The sequence below is a fragment of the Thamnophis sirtalis genome, unplaced genomic scaffold, assembly GCF_051295495.1.
Source record: "Thamnophis sirtalis isolate CommonGarterSnake01/CBP01778 unplaced genomic scaffold, rThaSir2_p1.2 scaffold_4, whole genome shotgun sequence".
NCBI lineage: Eukaryota > Metazoa > Chordata > Lepidosauria > Squamata > Natricidae > Thamnophis > Thamnophis sirtalis.
In genome coordinates this window covers 119102249-119129259 of record NW_028261384.1, presented here as the reverse complement: position 1 = coordinate 119129259, position 27011 = coordinate 119102249, and the positions used below count along the sequence as shown (strand labels likewise).

At 40.5% G+C, this 27011-nt stretch overlaps 1 protein-coding gene across 3 annotated transcripts in view; it reads right to left on the bottom strand.

Moving 5' to 3' along the window:
- SHISA7 (shisa family member 7) overlaps positions 1-13053 on the bottom strand; it is a 46298-nt gene extending 33245 nt beyond the window's left edge. For all 3 annotated transcript variants that reach the window (XM_087713913.1, XM_087713912.1, XM_087713914.1), the window contains exon 1: positions 12587-13053. The gene's annotated coding sequence lies outside the window, so the exon portion shown is untranslated. The remainder of the gene's footprint in view (positions 1-12586) is intronic.
- Positions 13054-27011: the final 13958 nt, after the last annotated feature.

Sequence of the window (27011 nt, the reverse complement as noted above, 5' to 3'; positions counted from 1 at the left end):
AAAGCTATGAAGAAAGAAAGAAACTGAGCTACTCGACTATTGCATCAATTTCTTGCAGAAGACAATAGCCAACCAGCTCCAAGAAGCCCATGGAGTAGGCAGGATACAAAAGCAATTGCTGACTTTCCCGTGGCCTTCAGCATCTCGTATTTGGTACAGAATTAAAGCAAGCCCCAAACCACAGAGTGCCACAGCAATCCCTTTATTAACTCCAAAACTATTTTATTGCTTTTGAACTCCCTGTTAGTAAACAGTTGCACGATTGGCATGAATAATCTATCTCTGATGTTAAATTTAACGCACACATCCAATCTCAGTTGTGCCCACGCACAAATAAGCACACTGTTTACTGAACGGGTGCCAAGTTTGAAAATGTTGTTGGAAAGTATGTGTGCATCCAAATGTGCATATACAAACATGTGTATCTGTACCTCCATACCTCACATATATGCATTGTGTAATATTAGCACAGCCAATATTGGTTAATGCTGCTAGTTTTGTAAATGACAATATGCTATTTTTATTGGTTTCAGTAATTAAATACCTAGTTGAATGCTTATACCTAATAGCTAACACTGTCACAACCTGGCTTTTCCCAGCTTGGTGTCCTCTAGATACACCACCATAAAAAACATATAGAAATCCTGACATCTATGTGTATCTGATTTCCATTGAACATTCTTTCTAATAGTGATACTCACATTGCTATAATGCTGATTCTTAACTTGCTCCTCTCCCCCTGCCAAAAAACGGAAAAGCTTTCTAATGTTACTCCTTTTCTTCAAAGGAAAAAGGCTGCTTAAGCTCTTTCGTCAAATTTGTTACCCTTCAACAACAGTTAAGAATTTTTAAGTTGTTTAGACTGGATCTGGCATTTTTATCCACATATCAACTCTTTTCAAAAACCTGGGATAGGCAGATGTTGTTGTTTGATGATGTTACAGATATGGTTGCTGGATGTAAGCTGTTCCAAGTAAACCTGCCTTTTGCAATTGACTGATGGTGATTTGGTCAATGCCCATGGTGTTCAAGTAGTGTTATTACACTACAGATGCTTGGAGATTATTCTGTAACTGGTTGATTTTAGATTTTTAAGATGACTAAAGAAAATGGGAATTCTCTTCTTCATAGCCAGCCTACCAACCAAACTAAGTTACTTGCCTACCATTTTTTTGTTTGGCTCCACCAAGCTGCACATTGAACTGAAAAGTATCATTTCAAAATACTTGGGTTTTTTTAATGATTTCTTATCTTTTTTTTTTTAAATCCTCTGTTAGGAACCCAGAATCATATGTTTCAGATTGGGGACCTAAAAATAAATAAATAAGTAGAAACAAATACTAATTTTCAAAAGGGAAAGCATCTGTGTTACAAAGGAAGTTTGCACCTCAAGCATCCTCTTCATTGGGATATTTTATAAGTTTTCAAGGCAAAGCAACATTTTGTGCCTGGCTCATGTAACATTTGTGAGAGTGCTCATAAGTAATTGACTCTCCCCAAAAGATGGAAGCTGAAAAATCTTATTTATTTGTATTCCGCCTTTATTATTTTTACAAATAACTTAAGGTGGCGAACATGTCTAATACTCTTTCCTTCCCCCGCCTATCCTCTCCACAATAATAGGTGAGTTGGGCTGAGAGGGAGTGACTAGTCCAAAGGCAGCCAGGTGGGTTTCATGTTGTTGTAGAACAAACAACAAAGATGACAAAGTGTCTGGAAGCTAAATCCTACAATGAATGGGTGAGGGAGCTAGGTATGTCTAGCCTATCTATAAGAAGGATTAAGAAAGAACATAATAGCTGTCTTCCAGTACTCAAGAGGCTGACACAGAGGGGATTGACTTATTATCTAAGGCACCACAGGGCAGGACAAGAAGTAATGGGGTGGAAGTTTGTCAAAGACAGATGCAGTCTAGAAATAAGGAGAAATTTTCTGACAATAAGAGCAATTGATCAGTGGAACACTTTGCCCCCTGAGGTTGTGAGTGCACCATCGCTGGAGGTTTTCAAGATTAGACTGAACAACCATTTGACTGAGGTAGTATAAGGTTCTGCCCTGAGGTGGGGAGAGTTGGACAAGAAGACCTCCAAGGTCATTTCCAACCCTATGATTCTAGAACTTACAGTCTCCTGGTGACTGGCCCTAAGTCACCCAGTTGACTGTGAGTCTCCTGCTTTCTAATCCAGTGTCTTAACCACTCTACCAAACTGGCTCTTTTCCCCCCACAATGATTGTGGCAGTCAATAGTATTTTCAAGTTTGCTTACAAAGAAAAGGTTTTTTTTCATTAGCAGTTTACACAGAAAATATGCGAATAGTAGCCCTTTTAGTCTCTCCTGGGTCACTTATTTCTGGCTATTTGCTAGTGCTAATACAATGCTTACAAGGTTTGATCTACCCCCATCCCTACCCGTATCCCTCTGGCATGAAAGACTCAGGAGTGATCATCTCGCATTTCATTTTATGACACCTTCCATTCTACAATGAGCATCTCTAGCACAGGGACATTCCCAAAGAATCAAACCCACATGTGGCCATAAAAAATAGATGAAGCTCCCAAGTACCTCCTAAAATTAAACAACTGTGAATTTTAATGTGACAGAAGGGGGAAATTATTAATTACAGTTCCAAGCAATGGTTATTTTTGATGGTATTTAATTTTAATCAGACCGAGATGTAAGGGAATTTCAATCAAATTTAGTTTAGGTGCTCCAACCTCTTAGAGCCTGTAGCTTACGTGTCGATCTTGCCAAATAATATTTCCATATCTTGTATGAAATAAGAAGTTGTAATATGTTCATCCTAAATGTTTTACGTCCATCCTAGCTCAGCATAATCTGAGAGCCAGTTCTTTAGAATATATTTTCCATCACAGCGAAAGAACAAAGAGAGAAAAAGAGCCTGGCAACACACAGGAATAATTTGTAAAATTGTATCAAAGATGCACATATGTGCTTCTGCCAGAAAACCCTGTATATTTCAACTTTTCCTCAACAGAAATATGCCCGCCCCCCTTTTGACTAGAATTGTCCTCATTTGTCCCCTCTTCTAATTTTGCAATACATTTTGCAAGATGAGGCACCCAGCATTGTACACTGTCTTCTAGATGCAGCTGCTGAAAACTAAAGGATTGTGCCAAAGGCATTACAGAAAAGGTCAGGTTTTTATGGAGGAAACAGAAATCTTGCAGCAATCTTCCCAGAGTTTCACTACAAAGAATCCTGGGTCAAACTGGAAAACAAAAACACAAGACTTACAAGGGTTGACCTACCCCCTCCATCCCACTGGTACAAAAGACCCCGGAGTGATCATCTCACATTCCATTCTATGACATCACAAGCTTACATTTTACAACGAGCATCTCTAGCATTATTGAGCCCCCGGAGCTTCCTTGATATAGCTTCCCACGTGACTCCCCAGCAGTGTAGCTAGCTCATGTGGCCTTACTGCCTTTATCAAGGAAACAGGCTTGTGAAGGGCCCCTGGCAAGCAATGCCTCCCTCCCCCCCCTCTCTCTCCCTCCCTCCCTCTCTCTCTCTGCACATGTATGTATGCCTGTGTGTGCCTGTGTGCGTGTATGCGCCCGCACATAACGGGGGTGATGGGAATGGACGCAGCACCCTCTCCTGCTTTCAGAGACAATGGCTGTCAGAGACATGATTCAGGATTTTTCAGGATTGTCCAGCACCACCCAGTAATCAATGCTGGGATATAATTCTGAAATCATCAGTACTGAATGTGCCAAACAATTCCAGATACAATCTTAAGACATTCGCCTAGGAACGCTTTGGTTTATGGCATATGCATTCTGAGTACAGTCCAAGAAACCAGTGATCACCTTTAAAGATCTACTGGGGCTTGGCTACCTTTGAGTTAGCTTATGTAGGAGAAGGAGTGACAGAATCTGGAGGTGGAGTTAAAAGAGGAATCAACTTAGAATCCCTACATATCCACATTCCACAAGTGAACTAACCAACCTCCCTTAAATTCTGTTGACTTTTACCTAACTCCAAGATAGCCATTGGTTAAGAAGATTCCTATCCATAGGCATGATTAGAAATAAATGAATTCAATTGAACCTTCACATGAGGACTTGGTTTTTCACGCCCGATAGCTTGCTGGTACTTCAAACCAGATTTCTTTACTCGAGGCATGCCTGCATAGTTGCTGATAATTTCTATTCCTTGAGAGGTGTGAGGAGGGAAATGTGAAGGAGAATATCTTGTGGAAAGTCTTCTTTTATGGAATGGCTTCCCGGGAGATAAAAGAACCATACTCAGTAAGCTGTAGAAAACATGGGTTTGGAGGGCTGAATTGAGGGTGGACAGAGACAATGGAGTATGTGATGACTTTCTAATTTTGATTAACAGGAGCAGCGTTGAGATGTTTTCTGCTATAATCCCTAAAATAGATCATTTTACATATATCTAGAGGTCATGTTTGTATTTTAACTCTTGCAAAGGCTTGTTATCTTTAGCTTGATTTAATTCATTTGAGGGGCAAGTGGGCACCAGGCCTTTCTTAAGAAGTCTACCTCAAATGTCAACTAAAAATCAATTCTATTTTTTAAAAACATCTGCTGAAGCTCTATACCCAGTGAAACTATACTATGATGTTGATTTATTTGGAGCAGAATAGAGTGGTTAATACATCAGGGATTAGAACAGGAATAGACAACTATGGCCCCTTTACGATCTGTGGACTTCAACTCCCAGAATTCCTGAGCCAGCCAGAATTTCTGAAATAACCAGATTTTCTGGGCTCAAATGCTTGTCAGAAAGTTGCAAAAGATGATGACATGACCTTGGGACACAGCAGCCGTCGGAAATATGAACCAGTTGCCAAGCATCTGAATTTTCATCACATGATCATAGGGATGTTACAAAGATAACTGTGAAAAACATTCGTAAAACACATTTTTCAGCACTATTGTAACTTTGAACGGTCACTAAATGAACTGTTGTTAAGCAGAGAATTACCTGTATAAGGGGCTGATCAGTTGATCTTATATTATTATGTTTACCAAGCAGTAAGTCTTACCATTTTAACGGAGCTTAAACCTAACAGAATTACAGTTTAAACCTGGTATAACTTTGCATAAAGGAGAAAAAAAATTCGAAACTTTTGCAGTTTAGTGTTCTTATCTCTAGTGGAGAATATCAAAAGGATATCGTAGTTCCAAAGATTGTAATTTCATCCCAGTAACTTTTAAATCAAGCCCACACAGTAACATCAAGCACATATATGAATATAAGAATTTATCCTATAGTAAGTCAGCTTTTTGGTCAGTCTACCATACAATATCAACACTGGTTGTGGATTTGCAAGATTTCAGTCCTACTTGGAGATGCGTAGATCTACTGCAGTAAAGCTCTACTGCTATTTTCTATTATTCTTTTCTTAATAAGATTCCACCAGACAAAAGTAAAGAAATACCTTTCCTATGTTGGCCGTTAGATCGTACCAGTATGTACTTTGGTTCTTAGTGGATTTTTTTGCATGACTAAGGTCAGATTAACATTGCTAGGTATTGTACAAGCAAGAATGTGACTGCTCTTGGTTCTTCAAAATAAAGAAAACATTGTAGTTTTCAATGCATCTTGTAAACTTGAATTGCGTTATTCAAATTTACTCACAATGAATCTTATTTTCACATTTGTGACACTGTATGAAGAGGCAGGTTGTAACATTTAAGGTGAAGCAGTTGTAGTACTTCGGTTTGAGACACGAAAACTAGAAGCACAAGGATGGTGACATCATTCAGAGTGATTTCTCTTGGGTATTTTTTAAATTATTTATCTCACTCCATATTGATTTCTCACTCATTGAGATATTCATAAATAAGGGTGCACACTTTTGGATATAATCCATAGGATCTTCATACAGATCATCTTGAATCAGCTATGGTCCAATTTCTTCAGAAGAATTCTCTTCTTACAGAATCTGGATTATTTCCCCTTTCAATTATGAGTATTTAAAACACAGTGTTCTCAGGTTTCTAGCTAAAATAACCAATTCCCCTGCCCAGCCCCCCTAGTTGTTGGCATTTTGCCTCTGCAGTGTGAGCATAGCAATACTGATTTCTAAACCATAGAGCTGAGACTTTTCTTGCAGACATTTCATTACCAAACTAGATAACATCATCATCAGTTCTCCCACTTTTATCAATACCACATATGGGCATCAAAGGCTTCAGAAAGCATACAAATGAGACAACGGATGGTGTTACCCAGTTTGGTAACAAAATGTCTGCAAGAAAACTACCGAACTCAGAGATCACCAAGGACCCCACAGTGATCTTTGAGCTCGGTGGTTTTCTTGCAGAAATTTCGTTACCAAACTGGGTAGCACCATCCGTTGTCCCATTTGTGTGCTTTCTGAAGCCTTTGATGCCCATGTGTGGTATTGATAGAAGTGGGAGAACTGATGAAGTTATCTAGTTTGGTAATGAAATGTCTGCAAGAAAACCCCCAAGCTCAGAGAGCACCAAGAACCTGCAGTTCAACACAGTTCTGAGCTACAAATATTCAGCCGAGCCGAGGTGGCGCAGTGGATAGAGTGCAGTACTGCAGGCCACTTCAGCTGACTGCTAGATCAGCAGTTCAGCGGTTCAAATCTCACCGGCTCAGGGTTGACTCAGCCTTCCATCCTTCCGAGGTGGGTAAAATGAGGACCCGGATTGTTGTTGGGGGCAATATGCTGACTCTGTAAACCGCTTAGAGAGGGCTGAAAGCCCTATGAAGCGGTATATAAAAATCTGCTATTGCTATTTTCTATCAGTACTCTGGTAGACATTTGATGGGGGAGGTGGGGAATTGGCATTTTTGTTCTAACTCTGTGAATGGTATATGCATTTACTTTTTACATATATCAAGTAAAATGGCATTACATCATCCTGTATTTTTCTGCAAACAGAAATTTGATTTTTAAAAAGTCAATATAATGATATAGATGTGCTATAGTTTCTCATTGCATGAATTTCTATTCATTCTTATACATCAGCGTTCTGCCCATTCCAATATATGATGTGATCTTTATTTAACTTACTTACTTCCCTATGTAGCCATGTGTTGTGGTGTGTGTGTGTGCGTGCGTGCGTGTGTGGAAATATGTGTCTGCCTTTGTGCAGTTCACTCTGTGCTTTTTCTTTGATAGAGCAGGTGCCTATCTTTTCCTCTCCATCTGGTTGAAAGTCAGAGTTATTCAAATGAGAACAAAAGGCAGAGAGCTAATGTCCCTACATATACATATACATATACATATACATATACATATACATATACATATACATATACATATACATATACATATACATATACATATACATATACATATACATATACATATACATATACATATACATATACATATACATATACATATACATATACACACATACATACACATACATACATACATACTGTACATACATACTGTACACACAGACACAGACACTATATATATATATATATATATATATATATATATATATATATATATATATATATATATATATATATATATATATATATATATATATATATATATAAGATTTTTTTTATTTTACAACCCCTGGTAAGCTCCAATTATGGGAGGAAGCTAACTATTTATCAGCACAAATTAAAAAACACACACACAAATATATATACAAGACGGACATATATATATATATATATATATATATATATATATATATATATATATATATATATATATATATATATATATATATATATATATATATATATATATATATATATGATTTCTGGGATGTATTAACAAGAGAAAGAATGGTTTAACCAGACCTGTAAAGCACTATTGAATTGGTGGTTTGTAGTTCTAGGCATTACGAGGGTATTACAAACCTGAAATTATCATCATCCAGTTAAAATGGCATAGTAGACTTTTGTGGCTATTACATGGAAAGTGCATTTAATTCTCACTTCCAACTTCCAAGTCACATTAGCCAGGTGCAATGTGAAAAATGGAAAATTCACAGGCACAATGAGGAGCTGTCAGACTTCACACCAGGCAATAAATATCGACTGTCCAAAAACTGCATTTGATAATAGTAGAAGCTTCGCAAATTCAAGGCAGTTAGATAAATTGCTCTACTGAGAAAGAAATCATATAAATACCTACTGCAGAACAGAGCTATTAGGCCTATATATATAATGCAATCATGGGGTTTAAATCTTAGGTCTTTTCTTCCTTCGCTTTCAAATCAATTCTTCTCTTCTTTGTGAAAGTTGGAGACATTTATTTCACATTTACAGAACAGTTCTCTCTGCCTTAGAATAAATAATTTTAACCAGGTACATCAGCACATAATAACATACGCTGCTGTTTCATGCTAATTAATCAAGAGTAACTATCACTACTTCTGCATTCCCTGTCTTCTATACAGATTGGAATCCTTACTGTTTCTAATATATATTTCCCTTAAAATGTTTGGAGTGAAAATTTGGATTTAGAGCACTATAAAGTGTCCAAGAGAATAAAGGATTTCATGTTAAATAATTAGGATGTACAATGCAGAATATTACATCCCTCCCAACAGTCCTATTCCATTCAATACAGTTCTAATCCATCTACTCTTGTCATGACTCAAGTCTTCAGATGAAAGTTAATCAGTGAGTTTTCACCTGGTTAAGCCATGATTTGCCTATGGTTTTTGGAATAAGTCATGATAGTTAGAAAACCACAGTGCCTGAATTCACACAACATATTGACACAAAACCAAATAAACCATAGTATGGCTTTGTACAGTATGTGACTGTAGCTGATTTTGGAGTACCTATAAACATGTAAACAAATAGCACTGAATTTAATTCAAGACGGACATGCAAATTTTATATATATATATAAAAGCACAATATATATATATATATATATATATATATATATATATATATATATATATATATATATATATACACACATACATACACACACACATACACATATACATATATATACATATATACATATATATACACATACATACATATATATATCATTGTATTTGTATTGTTGTATTGATATTTTGATATATTTTATTTTTAGATGTTAAAAGAAGAGGATGCAAACTAAAAAACAAACTTAATCATTTCTAACAAAGAAAGGTTATTTAAAAAATGTTTTTTCATTCAATTTTATTAAAACAGAAAGAAAGAAAAACCTACCATAACCAATAGAGCTTTAAAAAAATATGAAAGTGCATTCTGAAATAATAGCCTTGATTAATATCAATAGCTATCACTTATTCATCAAACAATCTTTAGTAAAGCTCCAGATCAAACCAATTGAGATTCGTTGCTTCATATTTCAGATGTACTTTATATTGGCACGTTAAACACCTCAGGCTATTTATTTCTGCTAGGGCTACAAAAGAGAAGTAATTTATTATCAGAACAAACAATTTCCAGACATATTTGCTTCCATCATTCTTGCGAAAAAGAATGTACCGCACAGTTATTCATACAGCTCTATTGTAAGCTCAAGCAGTACAACTGTATAGAAGATTATTCATAAAACCTACTCCAGAATAGATGCCAAGGAAGTCTTGATGTACTACTAGAGTAACAATGAGCCCCAGAATTCCCACTGAACATACATGAGAATTCTGGGAATTGTCGTTCAAACATTGTTTGGAAATCTTCATCTTGTGGAAGGCTGTTGTATTGTATGATTTTAAGCAAACTGACCATAGTTGGGGAACATAATATTTCCTATTGGATAATCTTGGAAATATTATTGATTTGCAAACTGTTCTAATGATGTACATCATATTGGGCACATGTCTATTTTCTTGGAAAAATTAAAAGACAAACCTGAAAAGGGGGCAAATCTGAGAGAGGTTCATAAGGATAAAAAAAAACCTTGTTTGGTTTATAGAGGAAAATCCAAGAACAAAACCAAGAAAATAAATAATTAAAGAACTGTCCTTTGTAATGAAGGACCTAGAGTCACTATGCATATGACCCACTAGGGTCTGGTGCCTTAGATGGACATTCTGCCATTAGGATTTTTATTTTCACCCATATTTTTCCAGTGGCAAGGCAGCTAATATCCCAAAATGTGATATGTCAAAAGTTTGACTCCATCAGTATACGCTCAAGAGCCCATTACCAACCAATGAACCCTCAGAAATTAGATCCAAACTTCAGAAATCCCTGAAACTCACTGCAAAATTTCCTGTAGCAATTTCAAAAAAAGCTGGGTAACTCATTTTTCCCCTACCACCCCATTTTCTTCCCTTCTTCCCCCCAATAAGTGGTCCTCATTCATCTGAGAGGCTGATCCAGGCAGCCTTGCTGTTTCCATGGCAACATTGCCATGGAAACTGCAGAGTCCATTCTCTCCTCCCCCTTCTCACCATCTCTTCGCAATTCCAGCAATCTCTCCCTCCATAAATCCATTAGGGGAACTTCAAAAAGCAGGAGGCTTCTGCATCACCCCTTAAAAAGCTGGGAGGGGTGAATATATATATCCTGTGAGAAAGCACAGGAAAACTATTCACTTGATGGGCTACTTCCTCCCGGACCCCACCCCATCCCCAAATCTTCTTTTGTAACTATTGGAAGCTAATATAGCTGTTTCCTTCGAAACCTGTTTCATGTTATCATTGTACCGCACCGTCTTCCTTTCTTGTACATCTTATTTTGGCTTCCTTCTCCACTGTCCCTTCATCTTCTTATACCCTTCTTATACCCTTTGTCCACATATTACCTGGGGTGCACCTGACAACTTTTCCTTACAATACACCTCTCCCATTTTGGGCTGATTTTTTGAACAAAAAAAATGGCCTATATTTGCTGTCTGTCACTTCTTCTGGGACTTTGGTTTACTTCAGCTCCTTTGTTCACCCCGCATACAACCAAACTGTTTTTAGCCAGACCCACGAATCTACCTCAGCTCTACCTCAGCGTGCAGAATCACGAGGGTACCCATTTTCCCTTCAGGTATACCATTATGCACCCACAAACATTTGAACACCCAGATCAGTACAAACTTCTGCCATGTGCATTGTACTCTCACACATGCCTGGACGCCCACCTGTGCAATCCATCCCATAGTCCCCACAGCAATTATCTAGGAATCTTAGTGCCTCAAGGACAAACATAACCAGACGTACACATACACACACGTACATTCACACACGTGTGTACACACACACACACACACACACACACACACACACAGAGTCTATGCATTTGCATAGTCAACCCTTTTCAAATGGAGACCCAGGAAATAGGCTTCAATAGATGAAAGCTTATTAAGCAGTAGCCATGAATTGTAGCTTCCATGTGCATTTTTCAAATTCGTCTAGAGCACCCATTTTCTGCTGGATAGTTGCAAAGTGGGGGGAGTGAGGAGACGGGAATAAAAAGCTAGTGCTGTGGTTTAATTTGTGCCAGCTCTGCCAGCCTGTGAAATATAAGAGCAGCTTATATCATCATTCAGCATATTTGTGAGAAAGAGTGAGTGTGAGTTTGCGTAAGGAAGGTTTGTACAGTAATCAGGAATTCTCATGTGTGAAAAGGACAGGCATCGATCTTTTGAAAATGCCTCACACTCTCAAATATATCTAGAAAGACATGCACACACACACACATATACAAAGTAACACATTCACAACCTGTCACACACACAAGCTGCCACGGATACAAAGCAGCAGGAAGTGTAATACACAGTTTATGATTTGATATGCATACCCACACAAAGGAACTGGCACATGCCCAGAACTGCAGCAATACAACACACTCTCTTATACAGACACACATAGAGTCACACAAAGCCCCTTACAAAAGCCCCAAACAGCAACAAAAAACCCCGTTCTTACATATTTGCGTATCTAATGATTAATAATTGGCCTACCTAGATCAGCAGCATTAAAAAAGGACAACAAGCATACACAATCACGCTCGACTGAGAATTAAATATGAACAAGAGGATAGAAAAACATTAATCTCACAACCAGCCCCCTCTCAAATTCCCACATATTGACCCAATCTTATGCAGCGCTAACATCCCCAGAATGACAACTGTCCCATTGCACACATTAGATCAGGAATCCCATCCTATTACACCATCCCAACACCACTGTCACAGCTCTGATTCGAATCCCCCCATAACCAACTCTGCCTTATACACCAAACCTGGGTGCAGTTGCATCAGAATGGGTACCGAAAGCAACAGACAGCTCAGTTTTAGCAGACCGAATAATTCCTCTTCCCAAACTCTCTTCTTTAAAAAAGAGCAAGACAGTGCATTGTTCTGATTGTGTAAATGCATTGCTAATCAGAGAGATAGTAAAATCAAAGGCAAAGAATAGCATTTTGTGCCAAAGACACATAAGTGTGTCCAAATTCTGGGGGAAACATCTGCTTGTAACTTTGACACATGCAAGCATATATTGTCAAATCTAAAAGCACTCTGATATGTAACACCATCCCACCAATACCTCTGTAGCTAACTTTCTGGAGTCTCCTTCTCTTAGACTGTTCCGACACACCCAGAACACCCAACCTCGGTTATCAAAGAAATTGTTGGCTAGTAGTACAGAGTAGCAATCAAAGTCTTACCTTGATCTGTTAAAAAAGAATCCCATACAAAATACTTCCCCTGTGGTGTAAGGTTTTTTTTTCCTCTGCAGCCCCTGAGTGCTGTTTGATTCAAGGGGAAGCACCAGAAACATTAGATGTTCCCCTCCACCTTCAAGAAGGAAGCATTTACTTTAATGAGAGAGGGAAAAATACCCCACTTTCAAAGTCGGTGCTTTCTATTAAAAAAACGAAATTTCACTCTGGAAAGGAAATGCAAGGGATGAATTAAAGAAGATGCCTGAGGAATTCCATTGGACGGCTGGCAGGCAAGCGAGGTGTTTTGATTGGTGAAGGAAATGCGCTCGACGGGAACTGCAGCCCCTCACTCAAACCTGCGTGTCTTCCTCTGAACTGCTTTCAAGTCCCAAAGGAGTGGAGAGGGTGCGTGGGAAGAGCATTCATTAACAAAACGGGTGAACATCCAGCAGAAGATGGGGCAAAGAAAGAGAGATGTTAAAAGCCGAGGATTGGACAAGGATAGCTGTCAGTCAAAAAATACCCAATATATCCACGTTTCAGCTCATCCACCCCTCACCCCCCCTCCCTTGTCTCTACTCTGAGAAAGGATAGGAAAAATAAAAGTTTACTGGGTGTATCTACAAGAGATCCAGGAAATCCTGAAGTTTTGGTTAACATACCTGGCTGCTTGGACTTTTCTCCAAATAGTCCTAATCCTTGAAAATTCTGATTTTTCGAGGACTTTCCCATCTGAATATGGATGATCTGATGAATGGTTTCCCTGTATTCTTATACGCAGAAAAAAACAGCTCTTGCATTTGAGAAAAAGAGTGGAGCAGTTTGCAACTGCATAGATGTTCTGGTGTCTTTTTCTTTTTTAAGCTACTCTTTTACAAGAACACACACACAAAATCATGATTTAGCTTTTCTTGTAGATTTCTGTACGCATACATTTTCCTTTGCTCCAAAATTTGAAAAAGCAAGGGTGTTGCACCCATACTGGTTGTCACTGACCAACTGGCACCTATTTTAATGTAATTTTGATACCAGCAAAGTTTTTTTTTCTTCTGTAATTTTTCCAGACTTTTAAAGCAGATGGTGTTTTATTTCCTCTGCTGATTGATTTTATGCTGTTTTGTATTTGTTTCTGCCAATCTTTTTTGGGCTGTTGTCTTACATTGCTTTTTTCATATTTTGGGAGGGTTTTGCTGCCATTTTAAGCTTTCTTGAAAAGCAAATAATAAATCCCGAAAATTCATAAATCAGACCACCCCAAATGTGCTATAAATAATTCAAAAGAGCAGGGTTCTGCTGTGACTGATGGAGTTGGGGAATCAAAAATTGTAGGTTCAATGTAATTAAAAAAGGATTGAAAGAAATGGTAAAGCTATGAATAGCTCCTTAAGTAAAGATGGAGTGTTTGCACTGAAAATGGAAGAAGATGGGAACCCGAGGAAACTATATATTAAAATAGCAAAAGGGCATCTTCATTTTGCAGAGACTTACTGTTTTATATAGCTTCATATTTAATGATATGAATCCATTCCTTTTTTTAAAGTGAATGTACATGCTACCTTTTTACAATGCACCCAAAGTCATAGTTAAAAATAACCATCTGTCATACAGAACATAATCTATACATCTCCTTAATTTTCACTGATACGGTTCATAAGAACAACATTGACTAATGGCTTATTAATCATCCAAAGAAAAAGAGTCATCAGTTGCAAGAATAAATAAACTTCAGCATAGGTAGAGTTAATAATGTTGTTGTTAGATTTTAATAGGAGCTGAGAATAGGCAGGTTCCCTGGGAGCAGCCACTGCATAATATTAGTGTCACGGCCAAGAAGGCCATCCCCAAGGTGCTTTTCAAACAGTAACTGGATTTCTTTAAAAACGTTTCACTTCTTATCCGAGAAGCTTCTTCAGTTCAGTTCGGAACTGAAGGAGCTTCTTGGATGAGAAGCGAAAAGTTTTCCAAGAAAAAACAAAATCCAGTTGCCTTTTGAAAAGCACCTAGGGGACAACCATGATCTGAATGATTGAGAAGCTCCATAGACAATGAGAAGAAGACCCTTATATTGAGCTAGATAGCAATAGCAATAGCAGTTAGACTTATATACCGCTTCATAGGGCTTTCAGCCCTCTCTAAGCGGTTTACAGAGTCAGCATATTGCCCCCACAGTCTGGGTCCTCATTTCACCCACCTCGGAAGGATGGGAGGCTGAGTCAACCTTGAGCCGGTGAGATTTGAACTGCTGAACTTCAGATAACAGTCAGCTGAAGTGGCCTGCAGTACTGCACCCTAACCACTGCGCCACCTCGGCTCCTAGAGCAGGGGTGGGAAATCATGACCCTTTTATGACTTGTGGACAAATACCAGAATTCCTGAGCTTCAATTCCCAGAAGTCCGCAAGTCATAAAAGGACTATGGTTCTCTACTCCTGAGCTACAGAATCTGGAAGGAAGAGGAATGATGAAAATTTGAAGATTATGTTGCATAAATGTTACAAAAGTAAGGAGATGACTGCTGGTAGAAACCATTTCAAAAGACAAAAGAGCCAGTGGCAACTGGTCCCAGCAAATCCAATGGTGGAGCCTTACTGCATCACCAGATATTTCACTAGATTGTATTTGTAGAAGGAATTTCTCAATAACTGACAAAACCATGGGAGAACAATAGGCAGTATGAAATCTGCACTATCTTGCATATATAGTAATACCGCTTAGACTTACCAGTATATACCGCTTCACAGTGCTTTACAGCTCTAAGTAATTTACAGAGTCATCTTATTGGCCCAAGCAATCTGGGCCCTATCAACTTCAGAAGGATGGAAGGCTGAGTCAACCTTGAGCCACTTAGAATTGAACGGCCGGAGTGAGCAGTGAGTTAGCCTTCAGTACTGCATTCTAACCATTGTGTTACCACAGCTCTACTTTTTGGGGTCCCGATGATGGCAGATATTTTGTAACTTCTGTAGGGTCTATGGAGATTTTCAGTCATCCAGGTCATGGTTTCCCCAAAGATGCTTTTTTCAAGAGGCAAGTGGACTTTCTGGTTTTTGTTTGAAGACATTTCACTTCTCATCCAAGAAGCTTCTTCAGTTCTGAGTGGATGGTGGGGAATGGAAGGATTTATACTCCTTGTAGACAGCTGGTCATTCGCATTCTTTTAGCAGGTCGTTATGGTCACCTGGAGAAGAAGGCTCCACACCAATTTGCAACACTCAAGTGACCCTGATGATGCAGATAAACCTCCAGGTGACCTTAAGGACCTGCTAAAAGAATGCAAATGACCAGATGTCTGCAAGGAATATAAATCTTTCTATTCCCCACCATCCAGTCAGAGCTGAAGAAACTTCTTGGATGAGAAGCAAAATGCCTTCAAATAAAAACCAGAAAGCCCAGCCGCCTCTTGAAAAAAGTCCCATTGGGGGTCTGTAGGATCATGCCTACAAGGGACTTCAGCAATGTTGCAAGTTGGATCTGCTCCCCTGGGATCCTACAGCATCACTGCCCTTGGGTAGCTAAACCAATGTACTCCTAGCTCAGTTGCAGATGAACAGAAGTCTGCCTTGCAATGCTACAATCCTATGGAGCCTGGAGGCGTGTAACAATCCCTGTTCTCCTGTGTCCATATTTCACCAGGTTGTTTTTTTTTAAAAAAAACAGGGAGGTGGTGGTGTTCTGATCAAGTGGATTTATTACTTGAATTTTTTTTTATTGCAGGGATTGTATCTCAGTTCACTTGTCAACAAAGAGGCTGAACTCTACTATCCTTTAGCTTTTAGTCCCGGGGAAGCTGTCAGCTTCAGTTGAGTAACACCTTGGGCTAGAAGGCATGAAGCAAAGTCATGGACTCGTTTCTTGTCTAGCCAATGTAAAGTCAGATTCTTTTTCCCCTTACCATTGTGTTCATCCGGGTGGAAGGCAAGTGCTGCAGATGGGGACTTTAATTTCTCAGGCATATTTTAGAAAATAATGTCTGCCAAGTATGAGTCTTCCAAGAAATTCTTCACTTGTCTTGCTGGCAACTTCCAGAAAGAAGAGTCAACTAATAGGAAAAGCTTAGTACTACTAAAGTGGTAGTAACAGGAATGATGGAGAAAGTAACGACATAGTTTGGGAATACTTGATTTGAAGGGAAATCAAATGGGAATGTAACTGAACACATATTTTAGACTTTTTTTAAAAAGGTAGGGGACTATGAAGGAGATCATTAAAAACAGGTACTAAAAGCTCCGTTGAAAACAATTTTAAATGGTGTGCAAAGAAATATTCATCTGGTTCAGTTCCAAGCTGGGAGAAAGACACTGGAAACATGGAGGCTGATGGAAAGCTGATTTATTGATGAAGCAGAACCACATGGGTTTGTGATTCCGGGGAGCTGACAAAATGGAGTTGTGAGGGATTTATACCTTCTCTTAGGCTTTGCACTTGAGCTTCCTGTTCCTGTGCAAGAACATGTATTCTATTGGCTGTTGCCAGACTCCCATAGGGCCATGTAGGGGTCATGTAGGGGTCATAGCTGGCTCTATAGGCAAAGTTCAAATCCTAGGTGTTTGCCTAAGCTAAGTTTGGTTGAGGTTTGGACTACTCTGAGGGTGATGCAAGGAAGGGGCTTGTGTTCTGAAAGGGTGTTGGATAATTGCTATTATGGCTTAATGGGTTTCATCCTGTTTTGGCTCTTGGATGTGGGTATTTGCTTATGAATAGAGCTATCTAAATACTTGTCTTTTTCAATAAGTTCTTCACCTTTTAAGTGCTGACACCTGCTATGGACTATTAAGGAAAGTGGGGCTTGCTTTCTGCCTCCAAAAACACGTTTCTCCATTTCTCCCTTTGGGAAATATAATAATCTGCCTTTTTAAATATTCCTCAAAATATTTCATTCTTCTTGTTGGGGGGGGGGGGGGAGGTGGCTTCCCACAATGGGAAACATAATGATAGTTAACAAAGAATCCAAAGAACCAGAATCATCTTCACTATTTTTTTTAAAGACACATAAAAGACACATGCAATATTGACCATATCTCCAAGAAAGGGTGTGTATAAGTGTGTGTGTGTGTGTGTGTGTGTGTGTGTGTGTGTGTGTGTGTATATCTTTAGTATTACAACCCCTGGTATGCCCAAATATGGGAGGAAGCTTACTGCTTCCTTTCTCTGTCTATCGGCTCGTCACAAGAGACCATCGTCACAAGAGAAGTTTCTGTCTGGATGGTCTTTTGTGACGAGCCGATAGACAGAGAAAGGAAGCAGTAAGCTTTCTCCCATATTTGGGCATACCAGGGGTTGTAACACTAAATATATACCTATTTCCCTGGCTCAGCTGATAAAGGAGGAGAACCTTGTGGCTTAGTGGTTAACACATCTGCCTAATATGTAATACAGCCCAGGTTCGAATCCCAGTAAGGGCATGGCTAGCTGATGAGAGCTAAATAGCTTGAAATAGATCTATACTAGTCTCCCTTTATTTATTTATCAGCACAAATATGTTGTATTTGTGCTGATAAATAAATAAAGGGAGACTAGTATAGATCTATTTCAAGCTATTTAGCTCTCATCAGCTAGCCATACCCTTGCTGGGAATCGAACCTGTGCTCTATTGTCTCTTAGGCAGATGTGTTAACCATTGAGCTACAGAGCTCGACTCCTTATCAGCCAGGCCAGGGTGAAAGGTATATATTTAAAGTCACAACCCCTAGTATGCCCAAATATGGGAGGAAGGTCACACTTCCATTCTCTGTCCTTCGGCTCGTCACAAGAGACCATCCAGACAGAAACCCAATATTTTTTACTGTTGCCTTTAAGTATACACACACACACACACACACACATACACACATACATACATACATACATACATACATACATAAATACATACATACATACATACATACATATATCCCTAGAACCATGATGGCAAACCTGTTGAATGTGCAGCCATGTTGCCTGGCACGAGCGGCATCACCCATTCCTCTCCTGGGTTTCTGGCAAGCATGCACCCGCAACTATTAGCTGGCCTTTGTGCATGCGGCAGTGCCAGAACCTGGAAGAGCTGGTTTCTGTTTTCCAGCATGAGCATGTGTGCAGGCCAGTTGATTATTGCACACACATGCACGCCAGTAGCCAGAAGACCACTTGGCCATTGTATAAGCATGTGCCAGACACCGGAAGTTTGTTTTTTTGGTGCGCGTATGCCCCCTGGGCAGCTCCTCTTCTGGGTTGCGGGCCAGACGAGTGCACTCACACTCCCTTTTCAGCACTTAGTGCCTAAAAGGTTTGCCAACACTGCCCTAGAACAACAGAGAGGGTATCAGGTAAACCAAAATCATAATCACTTCAATTATTTGGAAAAAGTAAAGCACGGACAATCAGAGGACGAGAAATAGATCTTAGTAAGGAAGTATGAAGGAATGAGGAAGGTTTAGGCTTGAGAAGAGAATAAGCAGAAGAGATATGATATTGTTTGATTGAGCATGATACGGGAATAATGGTTTTCAATTACATTTCAATTACATTGATTCTGATTCAGCTTTAGGGGGAAAGGCTTCATATCAGTCGCGGCAGTTTTGACATATGAACCAGTTACTTAGAGGAGGAGAACTGCCAGTGATGGGAAGACTCCACCCATTGCATTCCAACTGATCTGTCAACTATTGTAACCACAGTGCATTTCTGGGGAGGGAGGGAAATGTTGGCACTTATAGTCTGAGAAAAGATCAGGATGCATGGCCCGGGTAGATCCCCTGCCAGGTAAATGATCAGGAAGCCACAGAATGTGTCTCTCTGCCAGTTTTCAGAATATTATGTAGAAATAACACTGCTTTCCTCGACTATTATCTCTGCTTTTTAAAACAGTCCCCAAGGAGAAAAGAGATGATTGGACAACTAATTATTGTTCCCAGTAGAATCTCTGGCAGTTGTAAATTTCATATAGTACAAATTTGTCAGCACATAAGCAATTACCTTGATTGAGTTAGGACCTGAATTAGCCAGCAGCCTGGTGCTATAATTGCTTCAGTAGTTGCATGAATTGCATTACGGGGGTCTCGTATCAAGCTGCAAAGCGCAAATGCAATCCTAGTAACTCTTGCCAGGAAGAACCAGGCATGATCCCCTGTTATCACTCTTGGTTTTAGACAGAATTGAAGGGAGATCTGGGTTGGGGTTGCATCTGATGCAGCACTGGTCTGAAATGGTTACAGAGCAGCTTTAATAGCAATAGCAATAGCAGTTAGACTTATATACCGCTTCATAGGGTTTTCAGCCCTGTCTAAGCGCTTTACAGAGTCAGCATGTCGCCCCCACAGTCTGGGTCCTCATTTCACCCACCTCGGAAAGGATGGAAGGCTGAGTCAACCTTGAGCCAGTGAGATTTGAACCGGCGAACTGCAGATAGCAGTCAGCTGAAGTGGCCTGCAGTACTGCACTCTAACCACTGCGCCACCTCGGCTTAAGATGTGTGGACTTCTACTCCCAGAATTCCCCAGCCAGATGCTCTTCTGGACCCAGAATGAAATTAGAATGAGCGGGAAGGATCATTCCAACACTTGATTCCAAAATAAGATAATCTTTATTGTCATTGTTTTTTTCCTGTGGGACTCTGGCTCATATTAAAGATGAAATATGTTTCCTGCTCTCAAAAATGTACACATGCATAACACACATAAAAGATATGCTACAAACATACATATGTGTACACCTACACACTAACATATAAATACATATAAATATTAATCACAGATTCCACTCATTGCTTCTTGTCCTGCCCTCGAGGGTTATGGAGAATAAATCAAAAGAAAGGGTATAAAACAAAAATCACCAATTTTCTACCTACAAAGAGAGGCACGTACACAAAGACACATAAACACCCAAACGCACACCCCTACACAGACACAGTCCTTTATGCATATATGTAGGTTTGAGAATTAGAGGTTGGAAGTGACTGCAGAGAAAGATTAAATCCAGGCTGGCACTGGGTGACCTTCATTGAGAGAAGGGATGGGAAAGTATTATTTACGGAGGGCTGCTGCGTTATCTTAGAATCTGCTAGGAATCCATTGGGATCAATTTGAGAGCAAACAGAGATGGAGCAGAACCTGCCGATTGGATGAAACTACCCATTTTTTCTGTTTCTGACACTCCCTTTTCTATCAAAACTACATTCTGTCCCTTGATTCAGCAGACTGATGGGGGAATGATGGATCCCTTTTGACTGAGAGCTAATAAAATTATATTTGATTAGATTAATTTTCAAACTAGAATGAGCCTGCATGAATCCAGATGGAATGGTACAGGCAAATTTTGAAAAAGAATAACATGAAACAAGGGTTGTTTGCTCTTAAATTATCATAAGAAATAGATTAAGTTATCATAGTTTTTTACATCTTGCCTTTTCTTCAGGAGCTCAAAGTAGTATAGGTAGTCCTTGACTTACAACAGTTCATTTAGTGACCATTTGGAGTTGCAATGGCACTGGAAAAAATAACTTATGACCGTTTTTCACACGACTATGGCAGCATTCTGACAGTCATGTGATCCAAATACGGAGGCTTGGTAACTGGCTCATATTTATGACAGTTGCAGTGTCCCGGGGTCATGTGATCACCTTTTACGACCTTCTAACAAGCAAAGTCAATGGGGAAGCCAGATTCACTTAACAGCCGAGTTACTAATTTAACAACTGCAATGATTCATTTAACAACTTTGGCAAGAAAGGTCGTAAAATGGGGCAAAACTCACAACTATCTTTGGGCTTGATTGTGGCTGTAAGTCGAGTACTACCTAGATATACAAAACCTTGTCGGATAGAAGGAGTCAGTGGCTCAGAGTTTGCCTCTGGGTTTCTAAGCCTGAGGATGAAATACAACCTGGATCTCAAAGGTGCTAGTCCACCAACTTAACCACTATATCATTTAGGCTTTCAAAAGATCTATCTGATTACAGGTAGTCCTTGACCCAGATTGTTGGGGCAATATGCTGACTCTCTGTAAACCGCTTAGAGAGGGCTGAAAGCCCTATGAAGCGGTATATAAGTCTACTGCTATATTGACTTATGACCAGAATTGGGATCAGAATTTCTGTATACTAATAAAAGCAGTTAAGTGAGATGTGGCCGACCTTTTCTTGCCACAATTATAAGTGAATCAGTATAGTTGTTAAGTGAATCAGTCATTAAGAGAATTCAGCTTCTCCCATTGATTTTACTTGTTAGGAGCCAGCTGGGAAGGCATCAAATGGTGATCACATGACCTTGGGATGCTGCAAATGTCGTAAATGAATGGCAGTTGCCAAGCATCTGAATTTCGATCACAGGACTTTGGGGATACTGCAGCAATTATGTGTGTGAATATTGTAAGTCACTTTTGTCAATGCTGTTGTAACTTTGCTCACTAAAAGAATGGTTGTTGGTCAAGAGCTGCCGGTATTCGAAGGTTTGGTGTGGCAATTAAAGGACCTGGAGTAGAAACAGGCCCAGGGTGACCTTGTGTAAGTCACTCTCTCTGAAACCTAGGAAGAAGACTGTGGCAAATCATGTCTGCAAAATGTTGTTTGTTCAGGCTATCATTTGGAGTCAAGATTGAATTGAAAATCCACATTCATACACAAACCTGCATTTGACCCTTATTTTATTTAGAGCTGTGTTTCTCAACTTCAGCCACACTAAGATGGATGGACTTCGATTCCCAGAATTCCCTAGCCAGCATTGAAGGCCATCCATCTTAAAGTGGCTGAGGTTGGAAAACAGTGATTGAAAGCATCATAGAATCCTAGAGATGGAAGAGAGATGGATGGTTAAGAAGTATGAAATATAGGTAAATAAAGGGAACGTGGAGACCTTTATTACAACCTCTTACCTAAGGCAGGAGTCTTTATACCACCTTGAACCAATGGTTGTCCAATCTTTTCTTGAAACCTCCAGCAACGGAGCATCCACATCTCCAGGAGACAAGCTGTTCCATTGATTAATTGTTCTTACGGTCAGGACATCCCTCCTTAGTTCCAGGTTGAATCTCCCTCGGAGGAGCTTCCGCCCATTGCTTCTTGTCCTGCCCTCAGGTGTTAGGGAGAATAAATCGAAAGAAAGAGTACAAAAAAACCCTTACTTTTTAAAACTCCACTAACATGGAATCAGTGGGTAGTAATAAACATGTCCTTAAGCGACTCAGAAAACCAACAATAGCATAGACAAATAGCATAGCTATATAGTATGCTTGCTGTCAAATTATTAATGCTAGCACAATTGTTTGTCTTAATTGTTTGTTACAGCTGGCCATTTCAATGTCAACATCCCCCCTCCCTTTTTCTATAATTATCCAGACTGGGTACCTCTTTACAAAATCGGGTGGACAAAATATCCTTTGTTCATGCAGTATCTATTCCTTTGAAATGACAAATCCACCAGGATTTTGAAGAAGGTTTTCCATTTTCCCCCTATCGGCTATCTATCTCATACCTGGGAACCATGTGAAACTCCTGTGTTTGGAAAAACAAATTGCAAGTTGCATTTGGTAGCATACATGTTGGTGCAGGATTGTGCATCGGCAAAGTGGGTCACAGCACAGATGTGACAGGCCTCTGTTCTTTGTATGTTGGTTCTACATCGGGAAATGCAACAAATTTGACCAAGGCTCCCACAGTTCAGACGATTCAGTTTTCCAGTCACAGCTGAATTTAAGCAGCAACATCACCCTGGTGACTTCCGAGCGTTTGTTTAAAATGGAGACTGTGCCACAGGGCTGTAGAGGAGAGGCTGTGCACACTTGGCATCCCTGGTATTTCAGAGGAAACTTGAGATGCAGAAAATCAGTTGCTTAAGAGCCTGGCCTCAGGAACAATACCAGCTTGGAAGGTAAAAGGGCATCTGATGCTCATGGAGGTGTCTTGGCTCCTTGCCTTAAGCTTCTCTTGCTAGACTGGATAAAGAGATGTGTTGGAAGGTATATATGTATATGTGTGTGAGAGAAAGACACAATTAGAGATCTAATACCAACCTTCCTGAGCTGTTTCTTGAAGAGCAGCCATACCCAGAGGCTTTGCCTGAGGCTATCCCAGAGGGTCTCACTTACTTTGGCCACGTCATGAGGGGGAGTTCACTGGAGAAAGCAATTATGTTGGGAAGAGTTAGCAGTAAAAGGAAACTAGCCCGTCAAAGAACACGATGGCTGGACACCATCAAAGCTGACACCAGCCAGAGCACAGGAAAATTCAAAAGAAGGGCAACATTGGAAGGTGTGAATGACCTGGCCCACAGAATCACCATGAGTCAGAAACCACTGAATGGATGTCATCATCAATCAGAATAGAGCTGAATGGGACCTTGGAGATCTTCTAATTCAACCCATTGCTCAAGCAGGTGATCCTATACCTGTGATGGGGAGCCTATGGCATGTATACGACAGATGGCACATGGAGCCATTTGTTAGGGCACGTGAGGCGTTGCCCTGCCAGCATACGCACCCTGGTCAGCTGACTTCAGCCTTCTTTTAAGGGCGTTTTTCACCTCTGGAGACTTACCTGAGGGTGGAAAACAATCTGTTCCCACGTGACCCAACAAAAGCGCGAACGTCATAAGTGCACCGACAAAACCGCGGCGCTAAAACCGCGATGTCAAAAGCATGCCGACAACAGTGCACCGACAACAGTGCGCCAACAGAAGTGCGATTTAAGTTAAGGTAAGGTTTAGGGTTAGGCTTAGGGTTAGGTTTAGGGTTAGGTTTAGGGTTAGGTTTAGGGTTAGGTTTAGGGTTAGGTTTAGGGTTACGTTACAGCGCGCTTCTGTCAGCGCGCTTTTGTCGGCGCGCTTCAGAGCTAATTCGTCGCTCATTCGTCGCGCGGTTTTGTCGGCGCTGTTTTGTCACCGCGGTTTAGTCAGGCGCGCTTTTGTTGTTCGCGCATTTGTGGTGGAACCCTGTTCCCAAACTTCCGGTTTGCTCATAGGGCCATTTTTTGTGCTCCAGAGGCTTCAGGGAAAAAAGTTAGCCATCACTGTCTTATATCATTCCAGACAAGTGGCTGTCCACTCTCTTACAAGCCTTCAGTGATGGAGCACCCACAACTTCTGAAGGCAAGCTATTCCACTGGTTGATTGTCCTCACTGTTAGGAAGTTTCTCCTTTATTCCAGGTTGCTTCTCTCCTTGGCTAATTTCCATCCATTGTTTCTTTTGACCTCTGGTGCTTTGGAAAATAAACTGACCCCTTCCTCTTTGTGGCAGCCTCTCAAATACTGGAATACTGCTATCACATTCCCCCCCTAAAAGTCCTTCTTTTCTCTAACCCAAATCCTGCATCCATTCTTCATAGGTTTTAGTCTCCAGGCCTTTAATCATCTTAGTTGCTATTCTCTGCACGTTTTCCAAAGTCATCCTCCTCCATCATCCTCACCATCATCTCTTGAGAGCCATAGGGGGGGGGGGGGTAAAAGCACTGATATCTGCGTATTTATTTAAATTTCAGATTTAATTCTCTGAAATGCTAGAGGAAGATTGTCTTGCAGCCTAACCACCTCTCTTCTTCTGTTGCAGGTCTCCAAATGGGATAGTCTTCCAGCACTTTTCTCCTTCCCAAAGATTTCTGTTTTTGGTGGGGGGGTGGGGGTGGGTTCTTCTTTCAGCTCCTTTTTTTGCTAGTCCTGGCCTTCAGCCATCTCTCCTAGACAGGAAAGGCCCAGAATTGCATTTCATGACATTCTTCCTGCATATAAACAGCCGCCCCCACCCAGAAACAGCCACATGGCGATGCCAGGCAAGGCATTCCTCCTTTACTGCTGCCTGTTCCCTCTACCCCTCCTCTTCAACCCCATTCCTAAGTTTATCCGGCCTGGAGGAAGGGGGCTGGGAATTGGCAATTGGGCTCAATTAGCTGATGTTTCCCAGTGTGAGGAATATCATCTGGTTGCCATGGGGACGGGGAGTGCCGCGGTAACCAGCAGGGCCCCTTTTCTTGTTCACTACCTACTTCTCTCCACGCCATGCTGGCACAAGGAGCTACACGGGGACAGGAGTGGGAAGCAACGCCAGGGATGGTGTTGGGCATAGCTCTTTTTGCCTCGGCAGGGAATGCAAGCCCTTCCTCCCATTTCTTTTCATCGTGAGAAATTTCCGCACACAGCATCAGATCCTATAGTGAGAAGTAAAGTAGGCAGGTCTTAGCAGGAAGTTTCATTGAAAGGATAATTTTCTTGCCATCACTGGCATGTGGGCGTTGGACACCTAGGTAACGCCTGCCCTGGATTTAGTGCCAGTTCTCTCTCTGCTTCCTCTCCTCCTCCTCCTCCTCTTCATATTAGGGATTTTTCTGGAGAAGAATCAGCCAAGAGACCAGCTTTTTCCTTGGCGACTTCTTGAGTGGTCCAGTCAATTGAAGAAAGTAACAAACCCGAAGACAAGGATATATCCAATCCACTGGGGTTTAGAGGCAAGCCAGCTTTTTGCCATTCAAAACTTTTCAGGTTTCCAGCCCAGAGGCACTTCCTTGCATACAGGCAGATATCGGTGGATACAGAAGCCACTCCTCTCCCTGTTAGGTTTAGCAAGAGACAGTTCATCTGCAACAGGTAATTTGATGACAATCCTAAAATTTCTGGACAACCGAGTTGTTACTTTCCTAAACTTCTCCGTAATCTTGAGATCCACTGAAAATGACTTGTGCCTTTCAGGGTTACTGAATCTGTAATTACACGGCTTCCCGACAAGCCCTGTCCTAATAAAAGAGAATAGTTGTAGCTCAGGGTTAAACTATGGGGTCCTTCATGCTGTCCGCTTACTTGGTTTCTTGCAGATGTTCCAACCCAACCAGGTAACACTAGGTAACACTGATGATGTTTCCTAGTTGGGTAATGAAACACCTGTAGGAAAATAACCAACCTCAGAGAGCACGAAGAAACCCACAAATATTGTCCTGGGAAACTTAGAAGCCCCAATCCTAACTCAACAAAATTGCATTTGGGGACAAAATGGTTTCTCAGAAGTGATCTAGTTTTCGGTGCCACTTCAGATCAACCAAACATAAAGCTGGAAGGAACCTTTGAGGTCTTCTAGTCCAGTGGTCCCCAACCTTTTTATCGCCGTGGACCAGTCAGCCTTTGATAATTTTACCGTGGCCCGCTGAGCGCGCGCAGGGGTGGGAGGGCGTCTCTTCCCTGGAGCCTTTGCGCACGGCCCAGGAGCTTTTGCGCTTTTGGGATAAATTGTTAATACACTGCCTAGGTCTGTAACAAGGAAGGCACTTTCTAAGGTAGCTAGAGGAAGTCCTACCGTGTCCTGACAGGTTATTCTCAAGTCTGCATTCTCTGATATGCCCCTGTTCTCAGGGTGTTCACCTGCTTAAATCTGTGGACAATCTACCATTATAACTTTCAGGCAGGCCTTCCATAAAAATAACATAGAGGTTAGTCTTTATTCATCTTTTTTATGTCTATTAAAACACTATCAGGATCTAA